Below are 26,901 nucleotides of genomic sequence, written 5' to 3'. Positions count from 1 at the left end.
AAACTGGTGGCTTACAACAACAGAAATGTGTTCTTCCACCTTTCTGGAGGCCACAAGTCTGAAATCAAGGTGTCTGCAGGGGTGGTTTCTCCTGGACCCTCTGAGGGAGAATCGGCCCCAGGCCCGTCTCAGCTTCGGGCCGTTGCAGCAATCGGGCTTGGAGCTACTTGTCACTCGAGTCTCTGCTTCTGGCTTCACCGGGCCCTTTCCCGTGTATGCGTGGTTTTCTGTGTTTCCGTGTCTGAACCTCTCTGTCCTTCTTCTTATGAAGACACCAGTTGTTGGATTAGGGCCTATTGTAATGCAGTATGACTGCATGTTCATCGATTACATCTACAAAGACCCTATTTCCAAATAAGGTCACATTGACAGGTTCCAGATGAACATGAATTCTGGATAGTATACAGTTCGCCAACACACCTATCGCTAAAATAGTGCATTTAGGTGTATGATGAAAAAACTAGGCTTGTTTTTTCAGGTCCATTCCTGCAGTTTACAGGAAGGAAAACAGTGTGTGAAATGAAAGGCGATCACTTACCAAGATGGAATTGGCTGAAAACAAAGTATGCGGAAGAAGGCCAAAGTCCAGGTCTGAGACTAATCTGCTGAGTTGTGTTTTTTTTTTTTTTCTTTTTTTCCCCAAAGTAGCAGTAAACTTATATGAGCACATACATCTGAAAAGAAAACAAAAAAGGCCTTTCCACAGAACTGCCTTCAGTAATGAAGGTTTTAGCCCCGGTGCTGGCAGTGAGCGGCCAGGCAGTCCAGCAGGTCTGGGTTCAGGATCTCCAGCAGAAAGGCAGGGTAAGGACTGCCAGTCTTTTCCTGCTGACTTGTTATTTTCATTTATTTTTAATTTTTAAACAATTTTTACTGTTTACTTATTTTTGAGAGAGACAGCATGCATAAGCAGAGGAGGGGCAGAAAGAGAAAAAGAGACACAGAATCTGAAGTGGGCTCCAGGCTCTGAGCTTATCAGCACAGAGCCCGATGCGGGGTTCGACCCCACAAACCGTGAGATTGTGATCTGAGCCAAATTCAGATGCTCAACTGACTGAGCCACCCAGGCGTCCCTTCCGGTGACTTTTTAAAAGAGAACATTTTGTGCTCTATGAAACAAAAACGTATACAAATTCAACATTTACAAATACTAACCAAGTTCTTGAACTGCCCCTCTCTTCCCTACACTCACCCGTTGCCGCCTCTCTCCATGGTGCCTTCCGGGCCTGATTCACCAAAGTCCAGGAAGAAATCCCAGGAGAGAAGGTCAACAAGGACGGCGAGGCTCTCTGCTTCTTTACCAGCCTAGTTTGCTGCAGCCAGCCATGCTCCTCAGGGGGCATCGTCTTGACGCATTTATATATGGCTGTGTCCACCTCAGAAGAAAGTCATGGAGCATTTCTGGAGATGATATCGAGCACATGAGGCTACTTCACAACCATGAGCTAGTGATGTCTGGTGATCACAGGGATGGTCTCTACCCTTCTCTTTCTGTCTGTCTCTTTCTCTGATGTCTCTCTCTGTCTCTTATACACACACACGCAGACACTATTTAGTGCCTTGCCTCTTCAAAGCACCACCTGTATACTTCTGGTGTAGCTGTTCCTCTTCTCCATACCCTCTCCCCACACGTGCATATTTTACCCCCCAGTGCCTGGCCTTATGGAGGACTTACACCTCCATCACTTCCACCCAAATGCTGCTCACTTAACACCCGACCGTGTTCCTGCCCCCTTCCTGTTCAATGTGGCTTATACGGCGTTAGCTGGGTCATACATGAAATCAAGTTGCCTGTGACACGGCTCTGTGCTCAATTCAAGACATATTGAGAGACAGTCACCCTGCCAAGCCTCTGTGAGCAGCATCAGTGGAGAACAGTAGTACAGACACCCTTGCTTCTTTTTTCCATAGACAGTCCCCATTCCCGTGCCCGTATTTTTGGTGTTTCAATACTAAGGCTAGACTAAGTGTGGAATAAGTGTGAAAGCCCAAATAGAAAGACAGGTAGCCACTTCCACTGGAAAAAAAAAAAAAAAAGTTTGTGTAGCGTTTCATTACGGTTCAGCCTCTGTTGCCTTTCTTTTTGGGTCCCTGCTTTTTCATTTCAATGGTAGCATTTAAAAGCACAGTTGTATCCAAAGAAAACAGAAACACTACTTTGCAAAGATATATGCACCCTTATATTTAGTGCAACATAATTTACAATAACCAAGGTATGGGAGCAGCCCAAGTGCCCACCAATAGACAAATGGATAAGGAAGATGCAGGGTATGTATACCTTGGAATATTACAAGACAGGATGAGATCTTGCCATTTGCAACAACATGTTGCCATACCTGGAAGGTATTATGCTAAGTGAAATAAGTGAGACTGAGAAAGACAAATATCATATGATTTCACTTCTATGTGGAATCTAAAAAACAAAACATGAATTTAATTTTTGTTTAACGTTTATTTACTTTTGAGATAGAGAGAGGCAGAGCATGAACAGGGGAGGGTCAGAGAGAGGGAGACACAGAATCTGAAACAGGCTCCAGGCTCTGAGCTGTCAACACAGAGCCCGACACGGTGCTTGAACCCACGGACCGCGAGATCATGACCTGAGCCGAAGTCGGCCACTTAACCGACTGAGCCACCCAGGCGCCCCCAAAACAAATGAATTTAAAAAATGCAGAAACAGACCTACAGAAAACAAACTGATGGTTGCCAGAGGGAGGAGGGGTGGGGGGGGGATGGGCAAAATGGATGAAGGAAGTGGGAGATCCAGGCTTCCAGCTGTGGAATGAATAAGTCGAAGGAATAAAAGGCACAGCACAGAGAATACAGTCAATGACACGTAATAGCATCGTGTGATGACAAATGGTAGCCGCACTTGTGGCGACCACGGCATAACATACAGGAGAAGTCCGATCCCTCTGCTGTACGCCTGAAACTAACGTAGCATTGTAAGTCAACTCTACTCAAGTAAAAAAATTTAAAAAAAGAAAAGGCCATAAAAAAAGAGGCTGTGGTGTATACTTTGCTCTTTAGTATCTCTTTATTGATGTGTATTTTACATGTCATGTAATTCATCCATTTCTAGTGCACAGTTCAATGAGTTTTGGTAAGTTACCAGGTTGTGCAGCCATAACCATAAATCAGTTTTTGGAGGTTTCCATCACCCTAATAAGATCTCTCATGCCCATTTATAGCCAATCCATTCCACCTCCACCCCCAACCCCTAGCAACCTCTCTAGCCTCCTAATTAGCAACTATGATAAAATAAAATTTGGTATTGTCATTATAGGCTAAATAGACTCGGACAGCTTCCTTCCTACGTGAGGAAGCTGGCATTCTCACAGTGGCTGCCATTGTGGTCTAAGCCCAGGGCCAGTTGTCATGGTGAAACTGAAGGCTGGGGGAGGGGAGATGGAGGTCGTGGCCAGTACACTGACCTTGCTGAAACCCGTAAGCCCCTTACCCCGGAACCACAGTACACTGTCTCCTAAACCCGCTCTGCTGAGAACAACTTTTTTAACAACTTAAAAACAAAATTCACAGGAAAAATGACTATGTGCCTCAGTCTTAAAGTTTTTATTTATTCATTTAAGTAATCTCTAGCCCCAGCATGGGGCTCGAACTCACAACCCCAAGACCAAGAGTCGCACGCTTCTCTGACTGAGCCAGTCAGGCAGCCCCTCAGTCTTAAATTTACTGTAACTTTTAAAAAGTAATATATGTTTGTAAAGCCTGGATTATGACCTAAGAAGGTTTTTGTAACTAAAAAACAAAAGGTGAGATGAAATAAGAAATCACCATGCTCAAGTACACAGGGAAAATGCTGGTCACTGACAGTTTGGAAGTTTGTTTTGTTTTGTTTTTTAAGAAAGAAATGTCAAAGTAAACACAAGGATCAAAAACCTGGCTGGCTCAGTCAGTAGAGCATGTGACTTTTTATCTCGGGGTCATGAATTCAAGCCCCACGTCGGGGGTGGGTAGAGTTTACTTAAAAAAAATTTTTTTTTAATTAAAAAAAACCGACAGAGGTATTTCTGCCTCCACTGTCCTCTGTGCTCCATGAGAGGAGAAACGTAATAGATCCTCAATTAATATTTGCTTAAAGAATGAATAAATGAATGAGGGCCCATTATGTTCTAAGTACTATGCCAGAAACTGGGGCTCAAAAGATGACCAAGGACTTCATGTCAAGAAATCTAAGTATAGTGGAGAAGCAGGCATATAAACAAATAATTTCTATGTAGTATGAGAACCAATAGAAGTAATTTCAAGGTATAAAGATCACCCAGAACAGGTGGTAATTAATGGAGGAAATAATTAGGGGAAACTTTGCACGTGCCCATATTCTTCAGGAAGGCAATGACAGAGGAGGGCATTTTAGGCAGAGGAAACAGCATATACGAAGGGAAGAAGTGGGGTGCCTGGGTGGCTCAGTCGGTTAAGTGCCCGACTTCGGCTCAGGATATCATCTTGCAGTTCATGAGTTCAAGCCCCGTATCAGGCTCTGTGCTGACAGCTCAGAGTCTGGAGCCTGCTTCGGATTCTGTGTCTCCATCTCTCTGCCCCTCCCCTGCTTGCTCTCTCTCTCTCTCTCTCTCTCTCTCTCCCAAAAATAAACAAACATTGAAAAAAACAACAACAAAGGGAAGAAGTAGCAGTCTGAGCATAAAATGTATCAAGGTATGTTTTCCCCTGCAGCCATGGGAAACAACGCAAATGTTAACAAAGTCTTGGGTGGGGGTCAGATGTAGGAAGCAAGAAACAATATGAAGGTCACCTTCAAGGGCTTTGGTGGGAAGCAAGAACTGTGCACAATGCAATGGTGCTTCCATGGAGGACAGACTAGACCGTGTGAGCAACAGTAAGCAGAACAATGGAGCAAATTTCTTGTGCCAGTTTATGTGTAGGGCCTCAGTGCTGAAAATGTAGGAAAGTGGCAGTGGCAGAAGTCACAGTTTTGATGGCATAAGGTGGCACATGGAATTGTGCGTGAAGTCTGCAGTCGGTAGAGAGATGCACCAGAGAGAAGGAAAAGAAACAAGAACCTCGGACTCTGGCAATAGTGAACTTGGTGAGAGAGGGACAGTCGGAGGTATCAAGTTCAAAGGGGTGGATGGAGAGCAAGAACCAGATTAGCATGGAAATGGGGACCAGGAAGATTCCCTGAGACCATATTATGCAGAGAAAGGAGACTGTTATTCAGACCTGTGGTCTGGTCCAAGCACAATGTGAGAGCTATTTAGAATGCTGCTGATTGGGGCGCCTGGGTGGCGCAGTCGGTTAAGCGTCCGACTTCAGCCAGGTCACGATCTCGCGGTCCGTGAGTTCGAGCCTGGCGTCAGGCTCTGGGCTGATGGCTCGGAGCCTGGAGCCTGTTGCCGATTCTGTGTCTCCCTCTCTCTCTGCCCCTCCCCCGTTCATGCTCTGTCTCTCTCTGTCCCAAAAATAAATAAAAAACGTTGAAAAAAAAAAAAATTTAGAATGCTGCTGATTGAATTTGTCACCCCCACCCCGCCACCAACAAAAAAAGCTGGAAGGTTCTCACCACATATTTGAGGCTTGGAAAGCAAAACGTGTCTTAAAAACCATCCTAAGAGATCACTCTAGAAAGATCTGGAGAATGATATCAGAAACCTTTTAATTTGTTTTGGGAAAAAAAACAGTACAAAGCCAATTGTATATTTCTATACAGTGTTCTAATTCGAGAGACTAATTTCATTGTCAACAAATCTTTTTGTGGCCTTTATAAATAAATCCTTCTGGTATTATCATTGTAATATAGACCCGGCCAAGATATGTTTGAGTTAAGATCAAGGTTTCCAGAGCAGTCAAATCAAATAAACGGTCCCCTCGCAGATTCTTTTGTAAGAGGTTTCTTATTTATTTTAAAGGGTTTCTGTTTTGTTTTTGAAGAGGGCAGATCTGGGTATGCCCCTAGCCATCTACATCACACCAAAATAACTTGCAGACAAGATGATCCCTTGCTTCCTTTGACTGCGAGATTACAAATGAACAGTCCTGCTTTTAGGTGGACATACTCGCGAGGAAGGAAAGCCACTGAGGACCAGGGTGAAGGTTACTCAATGGACACATCAACGTCTCACTGAAGAAAAGAGAAGCAGGAAAAGAAAATTCTCTGCAACGTCACTACGAGGATGAGGTACAGCGGTTCTGAGAGATGGGGTGAGGGTATCTGCCTTATTTCAGCATCGCTAGGGCACACACCAGCAATGGTATTTCATTTCTGAAATTCCACTGCTTCTGGAATTCCAGCCAGGGTCCCTGCAGATCGCTGCGTGCTCCCGGAGCCCACAGTGGTGATCAGGGAGGCACGCGGAACACGGAGCACCGCGCTCATAGGTTGTTTAGCAGACTATTCACAGGAGTAAAAAGCAATCATAAAATTCCTCAAAAACTATCTTGAGCTCTGACTTAATATGTTCAAACAGTTACTTTTCGGGGGGTCATATTTAATATTCTCAAAAAGTTAAAACTCAGCCGAGGCTCCACCTCGTTGATTCTTTGGCATTTTGAGAAGTCATGATTCAGACAGGAGAGACAGGCCCTCGTTTCACACCCGTCACCCCGACACAGCCGAGGCTGCTCCCTGGGTGAGGGCTCCGGGACTCACTCTTTTCGGCTAGAACTGGGACGAGATGTCCCGCCCCGTGGAAAAGGGGCAATGCCATACTTTGGCACATCTGCCCTTTGAGAATGTTCCCCGAACGGTAACAGCTGCAGCTGGGCCCGCCAAGGGGATGTTTTAGTGACACAAAAAGCCTTTCATTACAGGCCTCAGTGCTATTTGTGATGTTTGGATTCATCTTTTGTTACTGTCCTTTTTTTTTTTCTAATTTAATTTTTTGAAAATGTTAATTTACTTTTGAGAGAGAGAGAGACAGAGTGTGAGCGGGGGAGGGGCAGAGAGAGAGGGAGACACAGAATTCGAAGCAGGCTCCAGGCTCTGAGCCGTCAGCCCAGAGCCCGATGCGGGGCTCGAACTCACAGACCGCAAGATCATCACCTGAGCTGAAGTCGGACGCTCAACCAACTGAGCCACCCAGGGGCCCCTGTTGTTTACTGTTGTTCTTGAAGTTTGCTTCTTGTTTGGAGCACTAGTAAAAACTTGGGGATATCTTTTTCTTAGATCAAAGTTATTTTGCGTACGTGGACAGTGGTTTATAAGTACACTAAACCCAGCTTTGGCACACACGATCTTCCAGATGGGATGAGAACGCCTGAACTACTCAATACAAACCCACATTTTTAATAAGTGACACACAATGTCCTATATTTTAGTGTTATATCCTTCTGACTTCCAATCTTCCTCCTACTTTAAATGTGAAGATTTTCTTTAATCCTATTTCTTAATGAAAAAAAAAAAAACTATTAGGGAGATAAAAAGTTGAGCGTTTTTAAGTGTATGCTTCAGGGATATTGATTTATTCACGTTGTACCCCTTGGTGATACAAATGAAAAAGGATATCAAGCCAACTTAGAAGTTAGCAGGGTTTTTTCCCTCTTAGGCTTCTGTGCAATTAATTAGGACAACAGGGAAGCCTTTCATGAAAGTAGTATCTTCAGGCTTACCTTCATGTTCTTTTATCTTAACATAACATGTTGGTTTCTAATTTCTTCTCCCCCCCCCCCCCTTCAATCATGTAGGTTAGCAGCCAATCAAAAAGCAAAGAGAATTTCTAATATTAAGATTATAATGATAAGTCACATTCCTAATTTCAAAGTATAGCTTTAATTCAGGGGGAAAATGTCATTATAAAAGCTCCCCTCTTCAAACCACAGTTAGTATAATAATTGATTTCTCTAATTTTAATCGACCGATTAATACTATCGAGTTCTTGATGGGGTCTTAACAGGACTCTCCATGTTGTACTTCTTTTGAGCCTGACATAAATCAGGGCTCTAGCCCTCTATTTTTTTCTAAACGGCCTCCATGCACAGTCAGGGGAAACGTACACAGAGTCAACAAGGATCCTGTTAACTAGTGGGAGAAATCAAGCCGACATATGTGAAAGCATCATTACCGAGCTAGCATTCAGGATGGGAGGGGAGGCTGTGCTGTGCCCTTCCGTGCTGAGCGCTGTGGCTCTCTCATCACCCCAGAGCAGTGGTGACCCACAGGCTTCAGCGAAGTCTTTCTCACAATTGCCCTCAGCTGAAGACCGCCATGCCCCCAGGATCATGCTCCTTCCTGAAAACCTTCATCCAAAGACTGGTTGATTAAGGAGAGGGTACTAGAGGCCTCCCACCCTTGCCTTGAGTCAGGATCATTCAGAAGGACCATCCCCACTTTAGAGCTCTCCTGTAAGACCACCCCAATGTGTTGTAACTCTGTTGGCCTTTCTCTGGACAACTCTATGTCCTTCACTCCCCCATAGGGATTGACCCCCAGCATATTTCCCAATGTGTTTCCTGCATGCAAATCTGTCTCAGAGTCTGATTTCTGAGGGGGGACCCAGCCATAGCAGCATCAAGCACTGATATGATGAAACCAGGAGGCTCAGGTTTGGGTCTTGCTCCTGCCATTATGAGGAGTCACCTCTCTGAGTCTCCTTTGAAAGGAAGGGTCACACTAGATCTCCAAATTAACGCAGCTTTCAAAGTCTGAGATTACTGTCACACAGTAAGCGCTCAATCTTGATTGTTCTAAAAATTGTGACAAATATCAATTGAAAATGCAGAACCAAAAATCAATAGCTAAGAATCACTTTCCTAATTCACTGGCTAATTTGTTTGGCAATGCAAAATAGATTTCCCCCCAAATATCCATTTGACAACAGAAGATACTCTTGTCAATAATTTCTGCACGGAGTTTCCATCTCCTTTCTTCTCTCTGCCCAGGTTTGTAGGAGCAGAGGTAAGTCCATTCAAATACCTCATCTCCCTCTGGAACCAGATCAGCGATTGCAGAGAAGGTTGGTAGAATCTATCTACATCCGTCATGTATTTCGGAAGCGAGCAATTTTGTGTTAGCATTCTTAAAGGGTGAATTTAAGGAATTATAAGGAAAAAGGGACTCCCTTAAAACGATTTAATAAAGATAATATGGAAAGAATTATAGCCAACTTATTACATTAAATATATGTGCCTAATTACGATACATGGGATCTAAAGTCCCAAGTCCTTCGCGTCTCGTTTTATCCTCTTAGATTGCTGTTTTGATGTAGATACTATTAAAGTCACTGCAGTACAGGTGCTTACATTACACTGTCCTTCTTGGTAGTGCCTTAGGAGAACTCCTTCCAAGAGAGGCACAGTATTAGTTCCTGCCACTAGCTCCAGAACATTCTTGACCTTAGGATAAAGTCGTTTTGTGGGTTTTTGTTGTTGTTGTTGTTTTTGTTTTGTTTTTCCTACAAATTGACTTTGGCTCTCTATTTTCCCCTTCCTTTCTTGGTTTGTACCTCCTGCTTTTTGGCCCTTCCCTCCCGTATACACTTTGTCCCGCATCTTGTACTGTAATAGCCTTCATGTCTGCATTTGACTGCTGTCACTGTTATTGCGCCAACTCTCTTCCTGGCTGCTGGCTTCGACGCTTGCCTGCGTGCTGCCCAAGTCACTCTTCCAAGTGCCCATCTTGGCATTCCTGGTGAGTGTGGTGTGGTGGGGAGGTGAGGTAAGATGTGGTACGCTGAAGTGTGGGGAGGCGTGGGAAGGTGTTATGAGATGAAGTAAGGTGTGGTGGGGTGTGGGATGGTATATGCTGAGGTGTGGCAAGGTGTGGTAAGGTGTGTTTCTCTTTTTTCTGAACTGACTCCACGTACACAGTCAGAGGAACTATAATGTGCCCAGGAGAACTCATCATTGGCCAAAAAAGGCCTAGCTTTCTGGCAACACTGGTTACAGGTTGACCCTGGTAAGCAAGCATATTCTGCGTATAACTTGTCTCCCTAACGTCGGGAAGTGGCCTGGATCACCTACCACCTGACATGTGGACCATCAGTAGCACTTTGCTTTTCACCTACTGCTACCAAGGAGGTGTGTGCAGACTTTTCTTAAAAGCTCTTGGAGGAAATCTTTGGAAAAGTTATCCCTTGATAACTTTTATCCCTCATTATCCCTCGAAAAAAACATGAAAAGAAAGTAAAAAAGTGCTCAGGAAAGGAAGTCAAGCTGTACCCATCTCCCCACCCTTATTTCTGCCCCAGGGCTCTTCAGTGACAATGACCGCCTGCCTCACTCATTTTCCACTGCCTGATTCCCAATCCCACACATTCATTAAGGTTTGTATGTAAAGAGAACAAAATCAGTTTTCGAGATGGTAGGTGATACATTTAATTTTTAGAAAGGTTTAATTTTTCAGGTCAGTTTTAGATTCATAGCAAAATGGAAGGGGATGTACAGAGATTTCCCACATATCCCTTGTGCCCACACACGCATAGGCTCCCCCAGGTATCAACATCACTCACCAGAGTGGTACATGGGTTACAACTGATGAACCTACATTAACACATCATTATCACCCAAAGTCCATAGTTTACCTGAGGGTTCACTCTAGGCGCTGTATGTTATACATTCTATGGGTTTGGACAAATGTATCCAACATTACAGTATCATTCAGAGTCTTTTCACTTGCCTAAAAATCCTCTGTGCTCTGCCGATTCATCCTTTTCCCTTCCCACCCTCCCCCAGCCCTTGGCAACCACTGATCATTTTACTGTCTCCATAGTTTTACCTTTTCCACAGTGTCAAATAGTTGGAATCATACAGAATGTAGCCTTTTCAGATTGGCTTCTTTCATTTAGTGGTGTGCACTTAAGATCCCTCCGTGTTTTTTCATGGCTTGAGAGCTCATTTCTTTTTATTTATTTATTATTAATTTTTTTAATGTTTATTTGCTTTTTGAGAGAGACAGAGGATGAGCAGGGGAAGGGCATAGAGAGAGGGAGATACAGGATCTGAAGCAGGCTCCAGGCTCTGAGCTGTCAACACAGAGCCTGACGTGAGGCTCAAACTCATGAGCCCTGAGATCATGACCTGAGCTGAAGTTGGACTCTCAGCCGACTGAGCCACCCAGGTGCCCCAGCTCATTTCTTTTTAGCACTGAGTAATAGTCCATTGTCTAGATGTAACACAGTTTATTTATTCACTCACCTACCGAAGATCATCTTGGTTATTTCCAAGTTTGGGCAATTGTAAATAAAGCTGCTGTAAATAGTTACATTCAGGTTTTTGATGGACATAAATTTTGAACTCCTTTGGATAAAATACCAATAAGCCAGACTGCTGGATTGTATGGTATGAGTATGTTTCTTTTTATAAGAAACTGCCCAACTGTCTTCCAAAGTAATTGTACCATTTTGCATTCCTGCCAGTAATGAATAAGAGCCCCTGTTGCTCTATATCTTAGTATTTTGGACTGTGGCCATTCTAATAGGTATGTAGTGGTGTCTCATTGTTTTAATTTGCATTACATTTAATTTTTAAATTGTCTCCTCCTAGTTTCTCTATAGATATGTTTTATTTCGTAATACAAAAATAATACTTTAAAAGAATCTTTAACATGATTGAATAAAAGGTGATGCTTGATAGTTGAAAGCCTAACTCAACAGTGGAACAGTAGATATTAAGTGTTTAATCATGAGACATCCATCAAAAACTCTGGCATCTGGACCTTAGGCTTTGTCTTCATTCCAAGGACCGTTGTTGACCTAGATAGTCTCCCTCTCAATAGAGTTGACCTACTAGCACTCCAGACTCACTGTTCAGATAAGGCTATCTACCTACTCAACCTTATGCTCAAATCTAGCTCTGCTCCTGTTGGCTATATGACCTTAGACAATTGTCTTCCCTGGAGACTTTAAAGTCTTATGGCTCCATAAAAAATTAAAAAAAAAAAAAAAAGCCTTATGGCTCCATTGTCTAGATCAACCCAGTTGTAACTCCAGTCTGATCTTTGCCCCTGTGACCAATCAGCATATGTGGTGCAAATTAGCACAGCTATAAATTTATGATCTCCAACCACAGACAGATCATCTATGATGCTGTGCAGTCATCCTATGGGTCTTTAAACTACCCCATTCCACCCTAAATTTCTAAATGGTGCTTCCAAACCTTTACTGCTCTCCTCATGACCCCTTCCCACAAACCATCATTAGATGTAACTCCCTCAATCTCTTACCCTCCTTCCACCCAACTAGAGACTTATCTTTATTTACACTGATCATCCCCTCCTTCCATCTCATTGGAGAGGGTGGTCCGCCACTTGCTCAAAACTACTTTGGATACCAATCTTTCTTATTTCCTTTGATGCTTCAGTCTTCTCATTTATGCATTCTATACTGTATCCTCAATTCTTCTCACTCCACTGCTCTCTTCCCTTAATCTATGAACATGCTCAAGCTTTTTATCTTTAAGGGGAAAAAAAGGCCTTCTCTCTTCGACACCAACACTTTCTCTTTTCATTCATAGGCAACCTTCTTCAAAGATCACTCCATGAAACTGTCACTGCTTCTTTACTACCCTCCCATTGACTACTTTACCTTTTCTTTACTTTACTTCCATCTGACTTTCATTCCCACTTAAATAATGAAGCTCCTTCAGCAGAAGGCAGAGGTGAAATCCATATCACCCAATCCATTATGGAGTTCTTAGGCTTTGACATACATGCCGTCTCTGTTTCATTGACCACTGGCCACACCTTTTTCTCAAGTTCCCTCTTCTTTGGCACATGTGACATCACCCTCTGCTGGTTCCCCACCTACCTCTGATGATTTCTTTTCAGTCTTCTCTTTCCAATCTTTCAAACGCTTATATTCTCTAGGGCTCTGTCCTCACCTTTTCTCTTCACTTCATTCACACTTTTGTTTGGTGATCCCATCCAATGTATAGCTCCAACATCACCCATAATCTGATGATTCTCTAAAAATTTGCCTAGATACCCCAGATATCCTAGAACTCTACTGAGCCCTAGGACAGCAGCTCCCTTTTGCACATTTCTGCTTGGTGGTCACACAGATGTATCATATTCAACATGTCCTAATTCAAAGTCTTCCTCTCTCCCTTCCCCCAACCCATACTTCCTGGGCTCTCCTCTTGTTGGGTGATACAATGATCCATCCAACCACACAAGCCAGAAATCTGAGTATTATTCTCACCTCCTCATTCAAATCTTCTCTTTATTCTGTTCTCAATTAGTAAAATTTGATCACATTTGTTTCCTAAATCTCTTGAATTTGTGTTTTTTTCTTGAGTCCCTCGGCTACTGCTCCATCTCCAACCTGGCCCTGTGCCCCTGACTACTGCCTTGTCCTTTCTAATCTTTCCTTTGTAAGACTGCTAGCAGCTGTCTTTCCTTGTTAAGGTAACTTTCTAAGTAGCGTATCAATCTTCAGGTTAGAGCGTTTAAGTGAGAGGAATATGGCCACAGGATAGTAAAGTTATACAAATTAATTTTTATAAACCTATTTTAATCTACAATTTTTATGTTAAATTTATAATTTAAAACATTTTTATTCAAGTATAGTTGATACAATGTTACATTACTTTCAGGTGTATTAAATTTATAATTTTAAAATATCAGGACGTTCGGTAGAGGAATGTTCAGAACTTCCACTCTGGATCCTCTTTCTCAGAATCAGGCAAGATAACATGGCATTCAAGAGCTTGGTTTTTATGGCTCAAATCAAAACCACAAGAAGCAACAAGTATTGACAAAGTTGTGGAGAAAAAGGAACCCTCTCACACTGTTGGTGGGAATGCAAACTGGTGTAGCCACTGTGGAAAACAGCATGGAGTTTCCTCAAAAACTAAAAACAGGGCTACCCGACGATCCAGCACTACGGGGTATTTACCCGCAAAATATAAAAACACTAAATTGAAAGGATATACGCACCCCTATGTTTATTGCAGCACTATTTACAACAGCCAAATTATGGAAGCAGTCAAGTGCTCATCAATAGATGACTGGGTAAAGAAGATGTGGTATGTGTATACGATGGACTATTACTCAGCCATAAAAAGAAATGAAATCTTCCCTTTAGCAACGACATGAGGGAGCTAGAGAGTATAATGCTAAGTGAAATAAGTCAGAGAAAGACAAGTACCATATGATTTCACTCATACTGGGAATTTAAGAAACAAAACAAACTAACAAAGGGGGGGAGAGAGAGAGAGAGAGAGACCAAGAAACAGACTCCGTAACTATAGAAACCAAACTGATGGTTACCAGAGAGGAGCTGGGTGGGGGGATGGGTGAAATAAGAGATGGGGATTGAAGAGTGCACTTGTGATGGGCACAGGGTGATGTATGCAGTTTACTATGTTGTACACCTGAAACTAATATAAACACTGTATGTTAACGATACCGGAATTAAAATTAAAAACTTAAAAAAAAAAAGAAATAAAAAAAAAAGATATTTTATTTTATTTTTGAGAGAGCACAAGTGGGGGAGGGGCAGAGACAGGGGGACAGAGGATCCCAAGCAGGATCTGCGCTGAAGTCCGGAAGCCCAATGTGGGGCTTGAACTCACAAACTGTGAGACCATGACCTGCACCAAAGTCAGACGCTCAACCCACTGAACCAGGTGCCCCCCTCCACCCTGCAAAAGAACTTGGTTTTTCATAGTTTTCAGTTACCAAGTTGGTAAAATGCATACTATCTATGAAATTTAGTGCTCAAATCAAATAATAAAAATATGTTTATTTCATTTACACAAAATCTTGAAATTTTCCCCATAAAAAAAAAATCAGTCTGTCAGTACTTTTCTTAAGATGGTATCCAGTTCTCTCACTTCTCGATCTGATGTGAGAGAGCTGGTTTTGTAATTGGAATGCCTAGGAAATACTGAGTGGAGGGCATAGCCACAGATTTTGTATTTATTTGTTTAGATTCTTTGTAGTTAAAAGGCATTTCTTCTCATTGTTCTTCCCAATTCTTAGGTCTAGGGAGAGAAGGAAAGTGCCAGTAGAAGTACCTAAATCCAAGTTTATACTATGCTATATATTTATACCATATACATATATGTCATAGATATGTATATGTATATACATAAATATATGACTTTTTTTTAATTTTTTTTAACGTTTATTTATTTTTGAGACAGAGAGAGACAGAGCATGAACGGGGGAGGGGCAGAGAGAGAGGGAGACCCAGAACCGGAAGCAGGCTCCAGGCTCTGGGCCATCAGCCCAGAGCCCGACGCGGGGCTCGAACTCACGGACCGTGAGATCGTGACCTGAGCTGAAGTCGGGCGCTTAACCGACTGAGCCACCCAGGCGCCCCATGACTTTTTTTTAAGGTAGGTTTCACACCCAACATGGAGCCCAATGTGGGCCTTGGTGGAACTCACAACCCTGAGATCAAGACCTGAGCTGAGATCAAGAGTTGAACACTTAACCGACTGAGCTACCCTGGCACCCCTGACCTTTTTTTTCTAGGTCCAATAATGGTTTTATTTCTTAGGGACAAACATATATGGGAAAGAAACTCCAAAAGGAAGCATAAACATGAGCATGAACAGCAAAATGACACTAAGATGGAGGGCCAGATGGATGGCAAACTCCACAGTAGACCTTGTCATGCCCTGGTTTCTCGGAAAAACATTTGCCCTGCCCCCAAGTGCCCATTACAAAGGCGGAGGGTGGGGGCAGTGAGGTGGACTGCTTCTCTACTTTGTGCAAAGGAGATGAATGTACCTGTCTATTCCAAGAGGCCTCTCAGGGACACCAAAACTTCACCTTCATGAATGGAGGCGGATGTGAAGCGCCTGGGTGGCTCAGTCCGTTAAGCGTCTGACTTCAGCTCAGGTCAGGATCTCACAGCTTATGAGTTCCATCCCTGCGTAGGGCTCTGTGCTGATGGCTCAGAGCCCGGAGCCTGCTTCAGATTCTGTGTCTCCCTCTCTCTCTGCCCCTCCTCCATTCACACTCTGTCTCTCTCTCAAAAATACATAAACATTAAAGAAAAAAAGAATGGAGGTCAATAGATAAGAATGAGAGAGGTCTGGGTGTTGCATATATATATATACACACACATATATATACACGCATTTTTTTTTAATGTAGAAAGCTTCATGAATTTGCATATCATCCTTGTGCAGAGACCGTGCTAATCTTCTCTGTATCACTCCAATTTTAGAATGCGTGCTATATTTTTTCTTCCTCTTTTTCTTGAGATATAACTGATGTACAACACTACAGTATCAGTTTCAGATATACAATGTAATGACTCGATGTTTGTATATATTATGAAATGCTCACCACAATAAGTCTAGTTAACATCCGTTACTACACAGAGTTACAGGGTTTTTTTTTTCTTGTGATAGAGCTTTCAAGATCTACTCTCTCAGCAACTTTCACATATACAATACAGTACCATTAACCATAGTCACCATGCCTCTATTTTTAATCAGCATAATTTTAACTGCATTTTGATATCTGATATGATCATTATCCCCTCTTTACCTTTTTCAAGACCATATTATCTTTCATTTTAACCCTACTCTTGCTTTTCAAAATGTCTATTTTTCTCGTGTGTTTATGCCAAGTAATTAAGTCTCAGGTTGCCAAAGAGAAAAAGGATCGAGGGAGAATGGACATTTAGAATTTCTTTTTTATCTTATTTTCTAAAAATAAGACTGAGAGGTACTTTGAAATTTTTGAAGGCCTAACTGTAGAGGTTGAGGCTGACTCTGGAAACCGAGACTTCCCAACTTTGAATTTCAGCTCTGCCACTCACAAGCTGGGTAGGCTTTGGTAAGTTTCTTAACCTCTCTGAGTCCTCAACGGTAACACATTGGGATAACAGTATAATACCTACTACAGTCTTGTTTTCAAGATTGAACAAATGAATACATAAATCTTTTGGACAGTGCCTGGCAGGTAGGAAGTTCTTAGCAAATACTGACTCCTACTAATGCCTCCCTAGAACAAATGCACCACGAGAAGAGAAACTTCTCTTTTAGCCACTACCCTATCACCAACATCTAGAAAACAGCAATAAATGTTTGCAGTTCAATTCACTGAAGTTCAACAGATTTTTATGAATACTTATGACAGGCCTGACAGGCTCCAGAGATCCTGTGATGAGTTAAGAATTGGGCCCTGTCCTACAGAGGTAAAGATAGGGCGGTACTGTTCTCTCTCTACTGTTGCTTTGCATGTGCTGTTCCTCTGCCTGGAATACCATCCCTCCCCACCCCCCCACCCCCCACAATACACACACACTTCTTCCTCTGATTAATTCCTACATTATTCACATCCTTACAACTCTCAGCTCAGATACTACAGTTCCACAGAAAAGCTTTCCTGCCGCCCCCCGAATGGGTGGGGCTCCTTTCGAAGCCCTGTGCAAACTTCTGTCATGTTCTTAGCAGGTGGCAATTTGTCTGTCTCTTCCCACTGACTCGACTGAGCAATCTGAGGTCAGAATGATGGATCACAGCTCTGGGGCCTTAGTGCCTAGCCCAGTGTCTGCTACATAATGTGTTCATAATATGTGGTAAAGAAATTAAAGATGATGAAAAAGCCTGGCAATTTTTACAAGAGGAGGGTGTTTTGTTTTGTTTTGTTTTGTTTTTTGAACAGCTGTGACATAGCTTTAAGAAGAAAGACGTGTCCTCTACTGCAAATTATTTAAAAATGGCATAATAAACCAAACTTTATAAAATCTCCTTCTTACCCTTCCTGGGTACCAAATTGTTCTTGCAGGTTACATAAAAGGAAATATCTAAGTTAAATGGTAAGAAATGAAAAAAAAAAAAAAAAGTCACTGTTATCTCACTGAGGTAACCATGGAACCCGTAACACTAGTCCAGGGAGCCTGACAGGCAACTTCAGGACTAGAGTCATTTCTACACAGCAACAGCAGCAAATTTACTCCTTCATAAATCTGTGGAGGAGAAAGATTAATTCCCCCACATCAGAAGCATTTTATAGAATACATTTTAAAATGGCAAAGACATTGAACGTCTCTGGTTGTTAAGGGAAAACAAAAGATATTGGTCAAAGTAAGCAAGTGGTTTGGCTAATGTTGAGGGATTAGCTGCTCGGATAATCCCAACTGTGGTTTAGGGTTACCTGAGACACGGGTGTGCGGCTTTCTTTGGACTATGTTACCGTATCAACCGTATGCTCCGCCAATACACAGGGAAGGGAAACTTGGGTAAGAATGAGCGAAAATGGTCTTACTGACATAAAAGGTTTCATATCGTCTTGCCTGTGCTTCCTTGCCTTCTGGTGACCTTCGGTGCGCTCCTCCAAGGGTGTCTCCTCTCCCTCCCCCGTCACACCTGTAGGCTCATCTCCAAAGAGCCAAGGATCCACTCGCTGTCTCCCCACTGAGTTGGGAAAACCTGTTAGATCTGGGGTCAGTGAGGCCATTACCATTGGAATGAAAATGGCCCAGAGAGCTGAACATGTGATCCTGAGTGGGGCTGTTAGTATTTTAGTAGACGAAATCTTAATCCAAGAAAATGAATTCCTGATTTTCAACGTTTCAGGCATCAACAAGCAAGTGGTGGGAGGGGTTTTCGGGTCTTGCCCACAGCTGTCTACTCCACCTACTTAGATGGCTGATGTGTCTTAAATCTTAGTTTCTGTTTAAAAAAAAAAAAATGTCTCTTCCTTCTTCCATAAAAATTTCCCTAGGGCTGTGGCCCCTAAAAAAAATTACAATCACATCTAATGCTTTAAGAAAAACCACAAGTATGAAAACCTCCAGGGTAATCTTTCATCCAAATATGAAGTATTATCTGAAACTATCAAAAATCAATCTGGTTATAACCTCCCACCCACCCCCCAGATCAGAGCAGAGGGAAAAGGCTTTTGAACCTAACAGGCTTCCCCCAGCTGAAACCATTCTGCGAAAAAACACCCAGCATTCCATGGCGTTCAGGCCAGACTTTTTCGGTTGTTGTTGAAGATTTGCTGCATTAGTTTCACGTTAGGCCTTCTCACCCCTTTTCCAAATGGTTTACAATCACCCCTCCCTCCCCAGGGGTTTTGGAATGAATCATCCACTTTTCTTTTTTCAAGTACACTATTAAATTAGGCTGCAGCCTGGAAGCAAACATTTGTTCTTACAAACATTTCTTTCCTGTCATCACTGTAACGGACACCAGAAATTCAGTAGGCAGGGCCCTGTCTCCCACAAGGCAGCAGCAGGGACAGCCGGGCCCACACTTCTGCTGTTGTGCACCATTCGGACAAATTTAAAAATCATTTTTTGGGGTTGGGGAATTCAGGCTAAATTAGGAAAGGTCAACTTAAATTTTACATGAAAATTCTTAATTTCTTTTAATTTAGAAGCAGGATGTCGTTCATATTGAGTAGAGAAGTTAAAAACAACTTCTTCCTCTGAATCTCCATCTTATTATGTAAGATGCCTTTAAAGGACATCCACACGTTGAAATAAACAGTGTTTCTCAAATTCTGGCTTCAAGAACTTCAAGATGCTTTCAGTCCAGTTTTAATTTCAGGAAACAGCGATTGTTGAATACAAAAATATGTAATTATAATAACAGCTACTATCTAGTGATGTATTATTATGAAAATCAGATCTTTGCCGAAATATGTAAGTGAGATGACATACGTAAAAGCCCCTAGCACCATTCATGAAATCATTCATTCACCCCACGGAGAGTGCCATCACCATGCCGAGGATTAGGATACAGCAATAAAGAAAACACACAAAACCCCTGATGTGGCTCTTATACTGGCAGGGGGAGGGGGGGGTGGGTACGGGGAGAGGGGAGGATAGATTATAAACAAAATAAAGAGGTAAGTAGAGAAATGCCATAGAGAAATCAGGGCAGGAAAGGAGACTACACAGTGGTGGGAATGGGGGAGAAGTTACAGTATTAAACAGGAGGGTCAGGGAAGGTGGCATTTGAGGAAGGTCTTAAAGGAGATGTGACTTTGAAGAAGAGGATTCCAGGTGGAGGAAACCACAAGTGCAAAGGCCCTGAGGCAGGAGTACCTGGCATAGTTAAGGAGCAGCAAAGAGTCCACTGAGATCTGTGCCGAGTAAGTAAGGGAGAGGAGGTTAAATCAGAGAGACAGGGTGAGAAGTAGGGGTGAACAGATTACATAAGGTCTTACAGGGCAGTGTGAACGCTTCGGCCTTTCAAATGAGGTGGGAAGCCATTGGAGGATTCTGAACAGAGAAATGACATGATGTAACTTAGTCTCTGAAAAATGATTTTGGTTGCGGTGTTGCAAATAGAGTTACAAAAGGCAAGGCTAGAAGCAGAAAGAACAGGATACATACTGGGTACTCATAAATACTTGTTTATGACAAATTGCATTTTTACATGATGTTTCCTCTTTTTTGTATGAATTTATTCCTCCTTTAAAAATTTTACTTATTTATTCCCCTATTCTCCATGTATTTGGGGCTGTACTATATTCAAATCTGAAAGCAATACAAAGAAATCGCATTTCTTTGAAACATTGAAGGCATTTAAGAATTTTCACTGAATCAAATTGTTCTCATTGGACTTTTTTTGTTTTTCCTTAATCTGGGCAAAGAGTTAAAAATAGCTTATTCTCTGTGAGCAGAAACAACTACAAATCAACAGGGGTAGAGAGGAGTAGCCTTAATACCAACGGCTAACAGTTTTTGAGTGTTCTGCATATGCTAGGCACCATGTCTGGGGGTCAAAATGAATTGCTCACTTAACCTTCTCCATGACTTGCTGAACCAGGTATTGTTATTTCCATTTTCCCAGGAGGAGAGAAGTGAAATAACCATGGGAGGTCACGCGGCTGGCAAATGGCCAGACTGGAGTGGAACTGAGGCTAGGGGGCTCAAAACCTGTGCAGGCGACCGCCACATTATGTTACTGTTATCTTCCAGCCATCCACAGAAATGCCCATTCCAAGGATTGAGGAGACAGGAGAGACCACAGGAGACTCGGTCTAGTAACGCTGTGGAGTAACTCCATCCACTTGATTTTACTGTGGTGTACCTGAAGGAATGACGTGACTGGAATGAAAAGACAAAAATTAAAAAAAAGGAGAGACCAAAGGATAGGATATATGAGGGTTCACCCAACACTGTGCAAGGGGATAGAGAATCGCATTTGCGGGCGGGAGTGTCCTGGTCCCCAGCAGGGAGTATACTCTTTTGCACAATGAACAGCATGTTGGGTTTTTCTGCAGAACGTATAAAGCACTCCTCTGGTTGCCTTGTGCTGGTTAATGAACAAATGGCATTTCTGTTTATAAATCAGCCTTTTGTGAGTTTGGTTTGCTTGCATCAGCTCCTCCCCCTCCCCTAATGCCTCCCATCCCCCCACCTCGTAGGCTCCACTCTTCCTCCCCCAACCCCTCTGCTGGCCACAGCTTGATCAATCCTGGGGCTGCATCACAGCCGCTGGGTTCAAGGTGCCTGCCCGCACCAAACAGCCGGCTCGCCCTCTTCACACACCCCGGGTCCAATGACTGTTCGGTTGTTTACGACACAATACAAATTTATTTGGGGAAAGGCTTTTAAGTTATTTTTGTACCATGATTTCGATTTATTTAAGCTTCTCCCATCTAACTGAAGAAGCTTAGCACATTTCGGTACAGAAATTTGGTTTGTCATTTTGTACCCTTGATTGGTTGCATCTCAGGAATGTGTGGTTCCTATCTTATTTGCCATCAGAGGTCGGGGAAGCTGAGGTGGAAGACATTTATATCTAATGCAGTTAATGTGGCAGGGATTCCAGATTTATCTCTTGCTGTAACTTGGTGAGAAAAGGAACTTGGAGTTTAAATAAACTGTTAACTGACAATATCGGAAAAACACCAAACGGTTTTCTCAGCTTCTTCTCTCTCTTTTGGTGACCAGACTCTTCATCAAGTCTCTGCCTCCCATCTGACTCCTTAGGACTGCTCAGCATATTCTTTTTCTCATGTAAACATTTGATATATTTTGTATTTATTCCATATATTTTGCGTGTGTGTGTGTGTGTGTGTGTGTTTCTTTTATTAAAAAAAATCCTGCTTCCTCCTCTCTAATAGAATTGCTTGCAGGGAAAAGAACATGCTGGCCAGAGGATAAGAATGAAAAAGGGATTTTATTCTACAGTATGTACTACTTTGTACCTTTTGAAATCTGAACAGTGTTTGTGAATTATCCATTCAAATTCATGAACTGATTTACTTTTAAAATAAAACTACAGTATTTAAAAGACATTCGTTCTCTTCTACATAGAGTCAAAAACACCATATTTTCATTTATGAAGAAGGCCTTATTTTTTAATGGAAAATAAATTGCTCTGGATAAATACTGTAGGAAAATATTCCACAAAAATGACTGTTAAAGGCACTCCCCTCCAGTAAATATTAAACCACATGCAAGTAGAAATTATAACAATATATTCTTAAACATAATTTTAAAGAAGTTTTACAGGGCCATGTTTCCTCAGTTTATATCAGTAGCAGCAAAATACAGATATAGCAGCAGATACTGAAAGGCATTTATTACTGAATAAGGACAAAGTATCATACTTAGTGGTGGCAAAATTCTAGAAACACTCCTATTAATGAGAAGAATAATACAAAGATGATGTGATCACCACTATTTTTTTTTAACATGAAATTTATTGTCAAATTGGTTTCCATACAACACCCAGTGCTCACCCCAACAGGTGCCCTCCTCAAGGCCCATCACCTACTTTTCCCTCCCTCCCACCCCCCCATCAACCCTTAGTTTATTCTCAGTTTTTAAGAGTCTCTTATGGTTTGGCTCCCTCCCTGTCTTTTTTTTTTTTTTTTCTCTTCCCCTCCCCAATGGTCTTCTGTTAAGTTTCTCAGGATCCACGTAAGAGGATCACCACTATTTTTGTAATATCCGAGAAGACAAAATAATAAGTACATAATATTGTCAAAGAGAAGGCAAATTTATCATTTATACATAATATTATCTACTTGAAAAAAATAGAAGAATGCATTAAATCTATTAGAAGTAATGTCAGGTGACTGGTTACAAAACATTTAAAAGTCAATAGGCTAGGTGCTGGGACAACTGAATATCCATCTACAAAATAATGAAGTTGGACCCCTACCTTACACCATACACAGAATTAACTGAAAATGGATCATAGATCTGAAAACAACAGCTAAAACTATAAAACTCTTAGAAGAAAATGTAGGAGTAAATCTCTGTGATCTTGGGTTAGGTAATGAATGGTTTCTAAGATGTAATACCCAAAGCACAAATGATAAAATAAGAAATAGATAAATGGGACTTCGTCAAACTTTAAAACTTTGTTGCTTCAGAGGATACCATCACGAATGGGAAAAAATGACAAACAGAATGGAAAAAAAATACTCACCAATTATATATCTGATTTATCTCATATATCTGATATTTGGAATATATAAAGAATGCTAGTAACTCAATAATAAAAAGATAAACAACCCAATATAAAAATGGCCAACAGACTTAGGCAGACTTTTCTCCAAAGCCAACACACAATTGGTCAAAAAGCACACAAAAAGAAGTCTGTTGTGCTTCTGCCACAATTGGATGTACTGCAATTGAAGGCGGGCACTAACCACCCAGAGTGAGTGCAGACCCCATAGGGTAAAGGGCACAAGCCTCACAAGACTGCCTGTATGACTTTACCTGCACCTCGGAGGTTCCAGGCCATCTACACTTCTGCTTAATTAGCTATTAGTACTCAGGTGTTTCCATGACTCCCTTAGATTTGATAGTTCACTGGAATGACTCACAGAACTCAGGAAACTATACTTATGATTACAGTTTTATTATAAAAAATAGATTAGAAACAGCTAATGAAGAGACACAGAAGGGCAAGGGAGGGGAAAGGGGGAGTGATTGCTGATAGACATGGATTTCTTTTTGGGGTGACAAACATATTCTAAAGTGGACAGTGGTAATACCTGCAAAACCCAGTGAATATTCTAAAATGCCCTGGAGTGTACACATTAAAAGGATGAATTTTAGAGTATTTGAATAATATGGCAATAAAGCTGTAATTTAAAATGAGTCAATAGGCTGGGTAAAAGTCAAAGAATATAATGAAAAATAGCCTCTTTAACAATAACAACATTAAGAATGAACTTAACATGAAATACGCTAGGCTAAGAGAAGAATCTACAAATCCTGATCGAGGGTCATAATCAAAGACCTAAATAAATGCAAGGATTAACTCTGTTTTTGGATATTTTAATATTGTAAAGAGTAATTTCTTCCTGAATTCACATATAAATTTGGTTTCCCAATGGAAACCCCAAAAGGATTTGGGGTGGCGGGGGGGGGGGTGGGGAGAGGAAGAGGAAATGTGACAAAATAAGCATAAAAAACACGAAGGAATATATTATATTGAATATAGTATAAAAATATATGAACGAAATATGTCAATGTAGGTTCCTCAACTCTAACCAATGTACAACCAGTGGGGGAGGTTGATACTGGGGGCAGGGGGGCTGTGCATGTGTGGGAGCAGGGAATATATAGGAAATCTCTGTACCTTCCCCTTAATTTTGCTGTGAACCTAGAACTGCTGTAGAAAATAAAGTCAAAAAATATATATAGAAAAATATATATGTGAGAATAATGGACATTTTAAAAAAGAAGAGTAGTTAAACATTAAAGATGACATGGTTTTTAAAAAACACAAGGAGAGATAAGGGTCATATCAGATGTCAATATACATTATAAAATGATACTGATTAAAAGTATAGTACAGGCATGGGACTTACAGACAGAACACGCAGTCAGAATAAAAAGTCTAGAAGCAGATTTAAACTAAAAAATTTATCATATATTAATACAATTATATATTAATATAATTAATAATAGCACTTCAATCAAAGAGAGAAAGGATGTATTATTTCGTAAATGTTGGTACAATTGCCTAAACAATAGGAAAAAAGAGAGATTCCTACCTCATTGCTGTAATCAAATTTGGTAGGTTAAAGATATATATATATATATTCTGTGTGTGTGTGTGTGTGTATATATATATATGTATATATATATGTATATATATATATATACACACACATTGTATTGTATATATATTGTATATATATATAATGTGTATGTGTGATATATATACATTATATGTGCGTTATGTATATACACGTATATATATTCCTTGATATATTTAAAATATATGTGTTATATATACATATATATGTATATATATGTTTCCATATTTTGGCTATTGCCAATAAGGCTGCAACAAATAGAGAGATGCATATATCTTTTAGCATTAGTGTTTTTGTATCTTTGGGAAAATACCCAGTAGTGGCACTGGATAACATGGTAATTCTATTTTTAACTTTTTGAGGAACCTCTATACTGTTTTCCACAATGGCTGCACCAACAGTACACAAGGGTTCCCTTTTCTCCATTTCCTTGTCAACACTTGTTTCTTGTGTTTTTGATTTTAGTCATTCTAACGGGTATGAGATGATGTCTCATTGTGGTTTTGATTTGCATTTCCCTGATGATCAGTGACGTTGAGCATCTTTTCATGTGTCGGTTGGCCATCTTTATGTTTTCTCTGGAGAAATGTCTGCTCGTCTATAGATAGGCTCTTAAAATTCAGTAAGAGGAAATAATAGAATTCAGTATTTTACATTCAGAGGACATGAACAGGTAGTTCACAAAAGAAGCAACTATATGGCCAATAAACACTTTTTTAAAATTCAGTCTCACTAGAAATCTAAGAAATGCAACTAAAAACAAGAGATTATGAGATTAACAAAGATGAAAAAGAATGATATTCAGGGTGACAAAGGTGTAGGGAAAGGACATTTTCAACCACTCTTTGTGGGAATATAAATTAAAACATTTTTGTAATAAGTGTTTTTAAAAATCTTAAAAATGTGCCCACTCCTTGATCCAGAAATCCCACTTCTAAGTATTTGCCCTGGAGAAATAACCAGTTATTAGTACAAGGATTTATTTACAAGCAAGTCCATTGATACGCTATTTATAAAAGTTAAAAAAAGGAAACAATGTAAATGTTTAATAGTAAGGCTATATTTATGATATATTTCATAATATAAAATATTATGCATCTATTAAATAATATTTTAAAGGTTTATTTATTGATATGGACACTATTATACATCAGTAAGCTAAATTATAAAATGGCATGAATGTATCTTGTAAAAATTGTAAATGCTATCTATATGTACTATTTTGGCAAAGGTCTGGATGTCAATCAACTACTAAGGTTTATTCTGCTGGCCAGATTATGGATAATTTTTCTTTTTCACTTATCCCACTTTTCGTTTTTCTATAATTACATAATAAAAAGATTTTTTAAAAATTTAATGTTTACTTATTTTTGAGAGAGAGAGACAGAGTGTAAGCAGGGGAGGGGTAGAGAGAGAAGGAGACAAAGAATCCCAAGCAGGCTCCAGGCTCTGAGCTATTAGCACAGAGCCTGACATGGGGCTCAAGCCCATGGACCACGAGATCATGACCTGAGCCAAAGTCGGTCACCCAACCGAATGAGCCACTGAGGCAACCCCATAATAACAAGATGTTTAATACAGAATGACAAAATTCAAACATTGAGGGGGGAATAAATGGAGAAATTACCATTAAAAAATAAAAGAGAATCCTGAAGACAAATCCTCTTTGTGACTAAATCTCTGAATGTAAATGAGGCTACTTTGGTACCATGAAAAAAATCCTCTGGACTTCTCCAAATGCTGAGCTATGGCGGAGTGACAAGAGGGGAAAGGAGAGCCGGAATATTCTTTGTGAAATCCTGCTGGCACAGTGCTATTTTAAAAATCTGACTAATGGTCATAAAGGATCTTGAGAACTGAATGAAGGCTTAATAAATTAAAATGACAGAAGTGAATTAGCAGAAAAATCTACGACCTGGGAATTTTTATGTGTATGATAAATCAGCTCAGCATCTGAGTCCTGTTTTTTAGATGGAGCCACATAACCCCTGCTGGGG

General features: G+C 40.9%; 2 long non-coding RNA genes and 1 pseudogene across 2 annotated transcripts in view; 1 reads left to right on the top strand and 2 right to left on the bottom strand.

Annotated features, from left to right (window-relative positions):
* The first annotated feature begins 8,854 nt into the window (after window positions 1-8,854).
* Window positions 8,855-26,901, top strand: part of LOC122233015 — a 19,592-nt gene continuing 1,545 nt past the window's right edge. The window contains exons 1-2 of the long non-coding RNA XR_006210433.1: window positions 8,855-8,930; window positions 9,481-9,604. This is a non-coding gene — a long non-coding RNA (uncharacterized LOC122233015). The remainder of the gene's footprint in view (window positions 8,931-9,480; window positions 9,605-26,901) is intronic.
* Window positions 16,012-16,103, bottom strand: LOC122232110 (annotated as a pseudogene).
* The window catches only part of LOC122232996, a 25,450-nt gene continuing 18,824 nt past the window's right edge, over window positions 20,276-26,901 (bottom strand). Inside the window, exon 3 of the long non-coding RNA XR_006210391.1 lies at window positions 20,276-20,942. This is a non-coding gene — a long non-coding RNA (uncharacterized LOC122232996). The remainder of the gene's footprint in view (window positions 20,943-26,901) is intronic.

Source organism: Panthera tigris, chromosome A1 (assembly GCF_018350195.1).
Source record: "Panthera tigris isolate Pti1 chromosome A1, P.tigris_Pti1_mat1.1, whole genome shotgun sequence".
NCBI lineage: Eukaryota > Metazoa > Chordata > Mammalia > Carnivora > Felidae > Panthera > Panthera tigris.
The sequence above is the reverse complement of the archived record's forward strand: the minus strand, read 5'-3'. Positions and strand labels throughout refer to the sequence as shown.